Source organism: Halichoeres trimaculatus, unplaced genomic scaffold (genome assembly GCF_033239565.1).
Source record: "Halichoeres trimaculatus isolate MK-OKI-2021-1 unplaced genomic scaffold, fHalTri1.1 fHalTri1_scaffold_13, whole genome shotgun sequence".
NCBI lineage: Eukaryota > Metazoa > Chordata > Actinopteri > Labriformes > Labridae > Halichoeres > Halichoeres trimaculatus.
In genome coordinates this window covers 9,077,387-9,088,805 of record NW_027437191.1, presented here as the reverse complement: position 1 = coordinate 9,088,805, position 11,419 = coordinate 9,077,387, and the positions used below count along the sequence as shown (strand labels likewise).

At 44.3% G+C, this 11,419-nt stretch overlaps 1 protein-coding gene across 1 annotated transcript in view; it reads left to right on the top strand.

The window, feature by feature from the left end:
• Window positions 1-691: 691 nt before the first annotated feature.
• The window catches only part of ches1 (checkpoint suppressor 1), an 83,913-nt gene continuing 73,185 nt past the window's right edge, over window positions 692-11,419 (top strand). Inside the window, exon 1 of the mRNA XM_074685058.1 lies at window positions 692-1,145. The gene's annotated coding sequence lies outside the window, so the exon portion shown is untranslated. The remainder of the gene's footprint in view (window positions 1,146-11,419) is intronic.

Below are 11,419 nucleotides of genomic sequence, written 5' to 3'. Positions count from 1 at the left end.
GCTATGTATGGTTTTGTCTGTCTCTTTCAAGGTCGCTGCATTAGTCTACTTAATAAAAATGTATCACAGCGGGGTAATGCATGCAGTAGGTCTAAAAGCTATGTCCATGTGACTGTTATTCATGCGTAATTGTGCATGTATGTCGATGAGCAGGGCCTCACAGCCCCACTGCAATAGCCCTGAACTCAACCTAGCTTCGTATGGATTAGCATGAGGTTAGGCGGTAAGTCTGTAGTCTCTCTGCAGAGAGACTACAGACATGTCAACATGTCTAATTTTGCTGTTAAAAAAGTATTATTTTGGCTTGTGGTGTATGTGTTTTGCAGTGTTTCTGAAGCCAGCCTCAAGTGGCTTCTTGGAGAACTGCAGTGTTTTGCACATCCAAATATGCTTCAGTTTTTTTTTTTTTTTACCAGAGTTGCTGCATGGATAAAACACAAGAATTGGGATTTTTGTCTTTCATTCTTTGTCTTCTGGTTTTTTCTTTTTTCACATTTTCCCCCTTTTCACTTGTTATACACGCTCAAAAATGGAACGCGTCGCCAAAAATAAGAGTGAGCCGTCCTGTCAAAACCATAGACGATCTTTGACTCCGCCTTCCGTACACAATAGCATTCTTTCAGTGAACCGAGCTCGCGCTAGGACCCGGGTCGGGCACCGGGGGAAGTCCTCTGCTGCTGGCGGGGCAAGGCAGAGCACACAAACACACACACATCCACGCACACACTCGTACACAAACACACACGTACACACACTCAACTGAGCTCTTCTCCGACAGAGGGGAGAGAGCGAGAGCGCGCAGAGAGGGATAAACCGAGGGAGAGTGAGACTATAGGAACGCAGCGGCTCGTATGTGTGTGTGCGTGTGTGTGTGTGTAGGTACGCTCGCTCGGTGGTAGAAACGACTGGCGGGGCGGATATGGAGGGGCTCGGGAGAAACGCTGGGAACTGACCGAGCACCAAGACGAAGAGAGGGAGAGAAGGAGCAGAGAGAGGAGTGAGAGAGGAAGGAAGGACGGACGGACGGACAGCACATTGGAAGGAAGGAAAGGAAGGAAGGAAAGGAGGAGTGGAGGAGAGAAGTGTGACAGAGGAGAGGAAGACTGTGAAGAAGGGGCTCGTCTGGAAAACAGAAGGATCCTAAGGTGACTTTATGGGGCTTCCATGGTTGTGTGCAGGTCTGGCAGATGTGTGTGTGTACGTGGATGTGTGTGTGCGGGGTGTTGACATGTGCTGCATGGCTCTGCACTTAAAGGGACGAGTGGAGGTGTGTGTGTGAGTAAGAGAGAAGGGGGGCATCTGTGTCCATGTGTGTCCAAGTGCGTGTGTAGTCTATATTTACATTAGTGTGTGTGTGAGTGTGTGTTTGTGAGTGTGTGTATGAGTTTTCAGTGTGGTTTTTCCACAACCTAAAAAGGGGGCCAAAGTGTGTAAGCGAGCTGAGCTGACCGTTATAAACTGGAGTGAAGGGATCAAAAGGAGTGGATACTTTTTAAAGAACAGGCTGATCCCATTCCCACACACACACACACACACACACACACACACTCACACTCACACTCACACACACACACACACACACACACACACACACACACACACACACACACACACACACACTGAGGTAGGCACTTGTTCCAAAGAGAGAAGGGGGGTTACACTCCTACCAAAGAAGGCAGAGTCCATTTTTAACCAATTTCATTTACTCTGTGTGTGTGTGTGGACAGTTGTGTGTAAATGTGTGTGAGAAGAGTTTTTTGCAGCAGTGTGTGTGTGTACTCACACGCATACATGCACACAGTGTTTAGTTGAAGCTGGCAAACGCAGCACAGTTTGAAGTAGCTGCTCCTTGTGTGTGTGTGTGTGTGTGTGTGTGTGTGTGTGTGTGTGTGTGTGTGTGTGTGTGTGTGTGTGTGTGTGTGTGTGTGTGTGTGTGAATGCCATAGACGGCTAACAGGTTGAGGGGAGGCAGATCTGATCAGACGCACAGCAACAGAGGAGAGAGCGTGGCACAGGCTGAGCAGCAGCACATTGGATTACACACAGACGAATACACACACACACACACACACACACACACACACACACACACACACACACAGCTCACACAAGCTCTGGCCAGCAGAACAGCTGGGAGAATTGTGTGCGTGTGTGTGCGTGTGTGTGCGTGTGTGTGTGTGTGTGTGTCAGTGCCTGACAGCGTTTTCACTTAATGCATGCGTCTGCCTTTGCACGTGCAGGACTGTTTGCCTCTGTGTTGTCCTTTGCTACTGTGTGTGTGTGTGTGTGTGTGTGTGTGTGTGTGTGTGTGTGTGTGTGTGTGTGTGTGTGTGTGTGTGTGTACCCATCTGAGGCTGTGTAAATATGTATGTGGAGGGAGAGAATGTTCTGTCATCTCTTCAGACAGACAGCGTGTGTGTCTACCTCTGTCTTTCTTCCTCCTCCTCCTCCTCCCCTGGTCTGGAGTCAGGAGGTGGAGAATGATCGAGGAGGAGGAGGAGGAGGAGGAGGAGGAGGAGGAAGGTTGGAGAGAGAAAAAAGCGATCAGATGACGGGGAGAGAGGCAGATGAGGAGATTAATCCGGTGGCGAGAGATGAAACTGAGACAGAGAGGAAGGAAAGGACGGTGGAGATTTTAGGACAGGAAGAGGAGGAGGAGGAGGAGAACTGGAGGAGATGGAGTGAAGGAGACGCGGGCTGACATGCTCTCACCGGGAGCGCTCATTCATAATTCACCTCCATGGCAAACGTTCATTCACATATTGACCCCCCATGGCTGCGCTCAATGGAGTTCTCGCCCCTCCACCTCTTGCTGTCTCTCAATGGACACCCCTGTGGAGCCACGCTCAGTTAGCCCGCTTCTTTTTCACTTTGTGGACAGTTGAGACTCTCCGAGAAAGAAAAGAGCCCCGCTCTGTTTTCATCCGTTACGGCTCCTTTGACACTTTTTCAGTTGGAGGCTCTGATGTGAGATTGTGTAAATTGAATATTGAATCCAGACTCCACCCTAGACGCAGATAATTGGTATGGATGGCTCAGTGGGTTGGTGCTCTCCATACAACTGTTGCTGGTTGGATTCCCTTAATGCTACTAAAACAGTCCATAATGGATCTATAATTCATGTGTAGACGAGTTCGGTGGTCTGTGTTTTGAATAAAAGCAGCAGACGGCTTTCTTGGATGGGTGTCCATGATTTATTCAGCGTAAATACAGAAAAATGGTTGTTTTAATATTTCTGATTGGATTAGCAGTGCCTGGAAGCAAGACTGTGACCCACCGCTGTGCTCCAGTCAGCTGAAGCCTGTTAGCCATATGGCAGGGTATCTAAAATGCACTGTCAGAGGAAATAGTGGACGGCTGGGGTACATTTAGTTCTAAAAGATGGACGGTGCAAAAAAAGGGCCTAATCCTGGAGCAGTGTCTGATGTGTCAAGTCACGTTTTAACCCCCAAAGTCCAGTGGGGTAAGTTCTCCGTAAGATCCTCAAACAGGATGCACTTCCTTAGCCCTGGCACAGTTGGAGGAGGGGGCTTCTACGCCATAAAGCTGCCCCCACAAGAGCACAACTGTTTCAATCTACAGTGATTTTAAACTTTCAAGGGTTTACGTGTGTGAGACACAGGAAAGCAGCAATGTTCGTGACGTAGTCCCCGCAATCTCACACGTCTGTTCCACTGTGAAATGAAGGCAATCCGTGGACGTAGCCATATTTGATGTGACTCCAGCTGTTTCTTTTCAAACAGCTACAGGGCGACTGTCAGTCACATGACCTGAACTGTGTCTCTGATTGGACAATCAATGATCCAAAAACTTCTAAACTGCTGAGGCAGATAAAAAATCACAAACCGTAACTGTACAGTGTGTGCCAACAGTGAAATCTAAAATCTAAAAATAGTGAAATAATGAAACCTCCGTTTTGGACCCAAGCCGTTTTTTGAACCAGGCTGTCAATATATATATTTTTTAAGCCACAAAAGTCTGTTTTTATGGCTGGGTTGATGTTGCCCCTTGGTTAAAATCTGACACCACAATTGTTGTAAACCAAGGATGGTAAATAATGCCATGCGTAATGTATTTTGATATGATTCTATAGGATTACATGTGTAATCAAGAGATAACCGTACTCAGGCTTGGTTGGTTCAGTGTGAGTGTCGGCCAGCAGGGGGGATGCGGAGAGGAGACAGTTGTCTTACGGAGTGGTGTCAGCAATTGTGTCTAAGAGTGGGTGGACTCAGTGGGAAATGAGCATAGCAAATAGTGTCAACATGTTGTGTCAATGCTTTAAATTCGATAGCGTCGAATCCCAGATCTGCAGCTGAGTAGAGTCTTTAGAGAATCTTCAGTGACAGACTCATCAAAGTGAAGACCCTCTTTCCCAGCACAGTGCACCATGGTCCTGCCACCACTGGTTTGACTCCCAGTGGACTGAGGCGGACTAAATATAGTTAAGCTAATTAAAAGAACCTCCCTGTTCAAACCAACCCCAGCCAAAAAAGAAAAAAAAGGCTAACATCAGAGCAACTCCACAACATTTATTCAAGAGATCTCTATAACTTTCAGTTTTAAAAGAATATGTTTCCAACTCTTGGATGTAGATGTTACCACAAAGACACATTAAAAAAATTGCAGATGTGTTTCTTTTTGTATGTGTTAGAGACACACTAACTCAGACAAAAACAGAATCTGCATGGCTGAATATGAATATGAAATGTGTCCATGGGAGTTTTCAAAGAAACGGCTTCACACAAACAGAGACCTTGAAGTAGTATACAACAGTGTAGACTGATATTCAGACCAGCTTGGTTTTAATGTTGACTGGAGTCAGTCAGCATGACACGATACACAGCAATGCTACACCAAACTTCTGCCATTATCCCACCTTACTCTTTGAACTCTACACCAGTATAATACTGGTTTTCCTGGTGTGATTGTACATTTATTATAGTGTCAAGAATCTTTGAAGATCTTTACTTTCCACACTATTATATTGCAACAATTTAACAGTCACAACTCTGACAAACCTTCTGACTGACTAGAAGCGTCTTCTTCTCACCATGACACGTCATTCGGGCAAAACAGAGGCTCAATTCCAAATTGTAGACTTTTGTTTAGATGTGTATCTTAGGGTAACTAACATTAAGACGTGAAACGATTTACTAAGAACAACTGAGTACCATATGATACGCCATAATATGATGCAACATGATACAAGATACCACACAGTACAGTGCAACACCTGACACATGGCTAACGCTAATGAAAATGTTGGGACACAGAGACAGTTTTTATCAGGCAACCTGGTTTGGATCAGTACGGTGTAGTACAGGTTGGACCAGTAAAGCCTGATCCTGGTTGCCCTTCCACAGCCGACTGTGCCCCCACCTTGGTGTAGGTATCGTGTAAACTGGATGCCAATAGCGGCATCAGTTAAAAGCGTGACGCCATAGCAGCGTGACACAGTGCCACACTAATAAACCCAATGAAGAAGGAAAATGGGACACAGTAAACAAAGAGAAACGATAGCATCCAGTGATTTGTCGATTTAGCAAGTGACGATTCTCGCGATCATTGAGTGGTCTGCAGTGTTGTAGCTCCACCTTCTGGGGTTGGATTGGTTTAGTCTTGCACCCCAACAGAAGGGTACCAAAAAGTGGGACAGTTCATCTCTGTTATTGGGGTATCTGTTCCAGGATTAGTCAGTAGAAATGCCACAAAATGCGTGCCATACCAAGGCCCCGTTTACACGACAACGTTTCATCTGAAAACGCTAAAACGCAGTGAAGAAAATCTGTGTTTACACGGAAACGCTGATGGACTGAAAACGCTGTGGTATGCATGCCAGGCCTGTAGGTGGTGCTATAACTGTCTTGGCCAGAAGCCGCTTTTGGGAGATCTCCACCAAAGTAGAGTTGAGCTGATCATCTGGTGTATTGGGGAATACTAAGTTAAAAAGTAGAGCAACAGATGCATATTTTGTGTGAAGACAGTCAGCAGATTCAGCAGATTGAGCAGCACAAGCACAACGCGGTAGTTTGCGCTGATTGTAACAAAGGTACTGTTGTCCTGTTGTATGCGAGCGCGTGAGCGAGGCAGAGTGTGACATCAGCGTTTCCACTGAAAATGCCGGCTTACTGTTGACACGGCAACGGTGTGAGAAGCGTTTCAGAAAAATCCTTCTCTGGAGGCCGTTTTCAAAAGTTTGCGTTTAAGGTCGGCTGAAATGCCGTTTCCATGTAAACGCGAGGCTGAAACGCAACAAAACTTTTGCGTTTCACCCTAAAACTGTTGTCGTGTAAACGGACCCAAAGACAAGCTGAACTGAACCCCTTGGTGGAAACAGGGCTTACTAGGAAGAAAGAATCTGTTCAGTGTTTTCTTAGTTCTAAATTAAATGCTTGTAGTTATGTATCCTACTAGCAGGGTATCTTGCTGTATCAATATTTGGCCCACCCCTCTGGTTTTTCTTGTTGATGAATAGAAATTAGTGTTGCACGATTTGGGGAAAAGGTGCGATTTGCGATTAGGTGGACAATATTGCGATTGCGATTGTGCTTGCGATTTAATAAAAAAAGTTGTGTCATGATTAGTCTACAGACTTGCTTGGTTATCATGGAGAAAAATCTGAATTGCATGTGTAAAAACTACCTGAAAGACTTGTGATTGGTTGTCTCCACAACACCACTTCTCAAAAGTTAACCTAACCAACCATGTGATTCAGAGGTGTTGGAACAACATGGTAGCAGGTTAGCTTGTGGCGACAGTGCTAGCCCAGTGTCAGCGTCATGCGACACCTTACCTTGGTGATATCTAGGTCTTTTTTATCTTTCTTATGACCCCAGTCTCAGTGTTGGGAAACAAATCAATCCCCCTGCTGAAGTGCTGAATATATAGACTGAACCTCAAAGAGCTGTATGTTTAAACAGTCAACAATGAACCTTCTTGATCCAAACACTGACACTGAGCTCAGAGGAAATTTCAGGATTAGGCACCATGACAAGAACAGGGTGTAACTTTGAAGCCATTACTGTAGTGTTTCTTTCACAAACTGATGGAAAATGTCTACAGAGTGACTCTTAAATAAAGTGAGCCAAATGTGCCCAACACTATCTTACGTAACTTTTGGAAGGCATAGCAATTGTAGCACCTTAAAAGTGAAGTTAGGAGAAACTTCACAGACTTGGGAAAATATGTTGCTGTGCCACTTTCTGTTGTTGTTCTTTCGACTGAATTTTCACTCAGGATACGTGGATCAAGTGTTTGGGGACTGTGGCGTTCTGATTCATGTGTTAACACAAGTGGAGAGTATGAAGCAGGGAGTTAAACCACAGTGGAAACGCCGGCTGCCTAAGTGGCCGAGATGGCTGAGAAGAGTAATGTTTCTCTGTATCCCCCAGGTTATAATTGTCTTCAATAGGCCTCCTGCTGGTTTGAAACGGACTCATTGTCCACAGAGCTGGGCACCTCTGCTCAATTAGCTTCTCTCTACTTAGTCGTGCTGAGCTATTGCTGGTCTCATCCTCACACAGAGCGCAGGGATACACACTGACACAAAGTGAACAGAGCGAGCAGGAAAACGCGCATTAGAAAGACGTCAGCAGGTGTAAAAATAGAGCTAATAAATGGGGGGAAAAGTGTTTTATGTTTACAAGGGCTGATGTCATGTTTGGTTTAGATCCATAGCGGAGGAATCAGAGGGCAGCTGTGGCGAGTATCATCTTGCTCCGCTCTGGCACCGCTCGCCGTTGTTTCTTTTGCTGCTTTTTTTAAAGGAGCGGAGTTCAAGGAGTTGCAGTTTGTGTTTGTCTTTGTCTGCGTGTTTGTGCTTGTGTGTTGTTTTCAGCGGTGGAGGCATGCAAAGGGTGACGCTGCTCTGGTTGCGTAGCAACACAGGAACGTGGGTGGAAGGATTTCCTGTCCCCAGGAAGCTTTGTTTATGAGTGGAGGGGGAGAGTGTGTGTGTATGTATATGCATGTGTGTGTGTATATGTGTAGATTTCAGTATGCATTTCAGCAGTATGCTTGAGTGCTTGCGAGTTTTTAATGCACTCTTTGCCTCAAGTGAAAGAACTACAGAAAAGTCACTTAGAACACACACACACACACACACACACACACACACACACACACACACACACACACACACACACACACACACAGAAATGGTGAAAAAAAGGCTCTTTCTAGTCTGTTGAGTTGGATTTGTGTTGCATAACTCCTCCAGCCAGGTCTGTTCTCTCGGCTCTGTCTCCTCCTCTTTTCCCCAAACACTCTCCCTCATGTCACAGCCGCCGCGCTCACGCCAGGCCGCTTCCCCGCTAATGATGTCATCAGCATGCCTCATTTTATGTCTCCTCTTACACATGAGATTGCAATTATGTGTTCTTGCCCTGCATGCGATTACCAAAAAAAAAAAAAAAGGAAAAAAAAAAAAACCCACACTCACAGCGTGTCTGTCCTGCAGGCGTTGGACCCGTGATTACGTAATTGACATTGAGTGAATGGGGATGACGTCAGCTTGGCTCTCTCTGACTCGCCTGTCTTTCTGGCTAGCTACAGTGATGTCATAAGTGGATGCAGCCATACACAGTTTATGTGTTTGTGTGAGTGTGTGTGTGTGTGTTTGTTGGCATGCGTAATGGTGTGTGGAGACAAAAATGACCTCAGGAACTGTCTGATTTATATAATGCAATCACTCCTCCTCCTCCTCTTCCTTGTCTTTTCCTCTTCTAACTTAAAGTAGGAAGACTTTACCGCATATGGATTCTTTATTGCTCCGCGTCTTTTCTTAGCAGCATGAGGCGTAGACGCACTGATGCAGCCTGTTGAAGTCTCAGGGGAGGTGCTCCCATTTGAAATGAATATCCCAGTGTCTCATAACTGGTAACTCTATCACCTTCTTGCCCTCCATCTGCGCCCGTCTGACCTTTGTTGATTCACATCCCGAGACTCGCCAAACTCTGGCAGGCAGGCAGGCAGTGAATGAACAGAGATAAGAGATGATGCCGGCTTGTCTCCACAGATACTGTACGTGCCAGTTCTTATTTTAACAGAAAGGAAACGCCGCGTCACGGAGACAGAGAGGGCTGATTCGGTGGTTCTTCAGCATCTCTCAGACAAAAATACCTGTTTTTAGCTCGCTGTTTGAGGCGATGAGTGCTCTATTTGTGTCGTGAGTTGAATAGGCCGCCTGTTGCGTTTGTGGTTGAAGCTCTGAACATCAGCCAGCGCTGGATGGGAGAACTGGGAGGTTTTTAGCAGGCGCTCAAACACACTTTGTCTTTTTCTGTCCTCTCCTGCTTTTTCCTCTCAAATCACACGACACAGTGTTGTTACACTGAGCTCAAACACACACACACAAGGTTTTAATACACACACACACGCGCACACACAAGCAGAAAATATGCAGATTTTCCTCATAAACTGATTAACATTAGCCTAGCCCTGCTAAGACCAGACCACAAACAATCAACTGTACATTCCTGAAACTAAACACAGCTTAACAGCCAAGTGAATGCTTTCACACACACACACTGTAATAAACACTGAGACAAAAGCTGGACAAACAATTTAGGACTAGATGCCGTCCAGATGATATCAGCCTTCACCTCAAGAGGCAACAGTTGGACTAAATGTAGCTGAACTTGTGTAAATATACACAAATACACACACACACACACATAGGGACACACACTCACACGCTAACCCCCACCCCCTAGGAGTCTTAAGGCCTTAGTCAGCGTCTGTGTGTCCATGCGTGGGCCTGTTCCCTGGCAGAGTGAGAGGAAAAAATACCTTCCCATATGATGTAAACACCAAAGTCCCCATGTGTATATCTGTGAGTGTGTGTGTGTGTGTGAGTGTGTGTACTCCTGAGTGTGTGTGTTTGACTGGCATTCCCTGAGATAGGATTCGCTCTCTGTGACAGTTTTCCAAATCATTCCCCAACACTGTGCAGTTTCTTTTTAAAGATAAGTTTTCCCTGCCATCTCCGCTTTGTTCCACTGCTCACAGTGGAAAGAGACGGAGGAGACAGAGCAGAGCAGAGCGGCCCATGTGTGACATCACACGCTAAAGAAATGGAGGAAGGTAAAAAACAAAAACAAAAAAAAAAAGCGCTCCACTTTAACTCAATTTTTAAAAATGTCCTGTATTGATTTCCTGATGGTTTTGGAGCACACAGAACATTGTTTTGAGTAATGCCAAACGAGTGAACTTTATTATTTCTGCTGTTTTATAGAAAACACAATTACAAAGTCTTCAGGAGGCGCAGCTTGCTTTTGATCTGAAACATGACTCACCTTTCAGACATGTTTCTGTGTGCGAGAGAAAATGTCAAACTGATGTAACTTATGGAAGGTCCAGAATGAAATGTGTGCCACATGTTCCCCTTAAAGAAAGAAAAATAATCTAAAGATCTGAGAAATAAAACACGCCGATAAATCTTAATCTTAAGGCTACAAGAAAAGACTTTGATTTGTAGGCAGCAGTTGTGAAATGTTTTTCGGGTACATAACAGACCATTCAAACTTATGCATCCATATTCTGAGTCCTTTTTTATATCGTAGACCCAACAAAAGTTACCGTGTTTGATAACACAGCTCGACAGCATTTCTTCCTCTGCAGTACGGTTTAATTGCCAGCGTCACCCAAGAGTCTCTATAACAAACCAACTAACAACAAAAGAAAACAATAACAAAAACCAAAAGCTACTCATCAAGGTTTCCACAATAAATCATTTGTGTCAGCTCTATCATAACTTTTTGGCATTAAATACAGCGGGTTAAATCCACACTGCTGATGTTACTCATACCTTAAACAATCTTGAACATTGTGCAAGCAAGGAGTTAAAAGAAGTGTCAATACACTTGTAAATGTACATTTCTGTTTTCTTTTCACTTTTTTTCAGAATTAAATTAGTAGACAAAGTTTTTGTCATGGTATGGAAAAATTTTAAAGTTTTGCACAGATGGCAGAAAAGGCAGAGCTACTTAGAGCTTCATCCTTACAAATGCTTAAGTCAAAGAAATTCACATAAAACAAATAAGTTGATGATAATTATATAGAAAACATAAAAAATATCCTAAATTATAATAAAATTAACAAATATAAAAAAAGTGTTTTTTCTTTTTTTTTGGAAAAGTTTGAAATTTAGGCGATAATGCCACGAGGCTAACAGAATATAGAACCAATTATTCTAGCTGCAGTAATAACTACACCTTTTCCTAACCTGGCTTAACTCGTGCAGTGTCAGTTTTTTTTTTTTTTTGGTAAGATTCAACAATGTCACCTTTCTTGTAGTTTGGTAACACACGATATACGATATAAACTGAATTGTAGACATGATGTTTGTCAGTGTAAAGCCTTCATTTTGATATGATAAGGTCTGAAACAAGGTTGTTAATTGTGTTTTAAAGTGTGC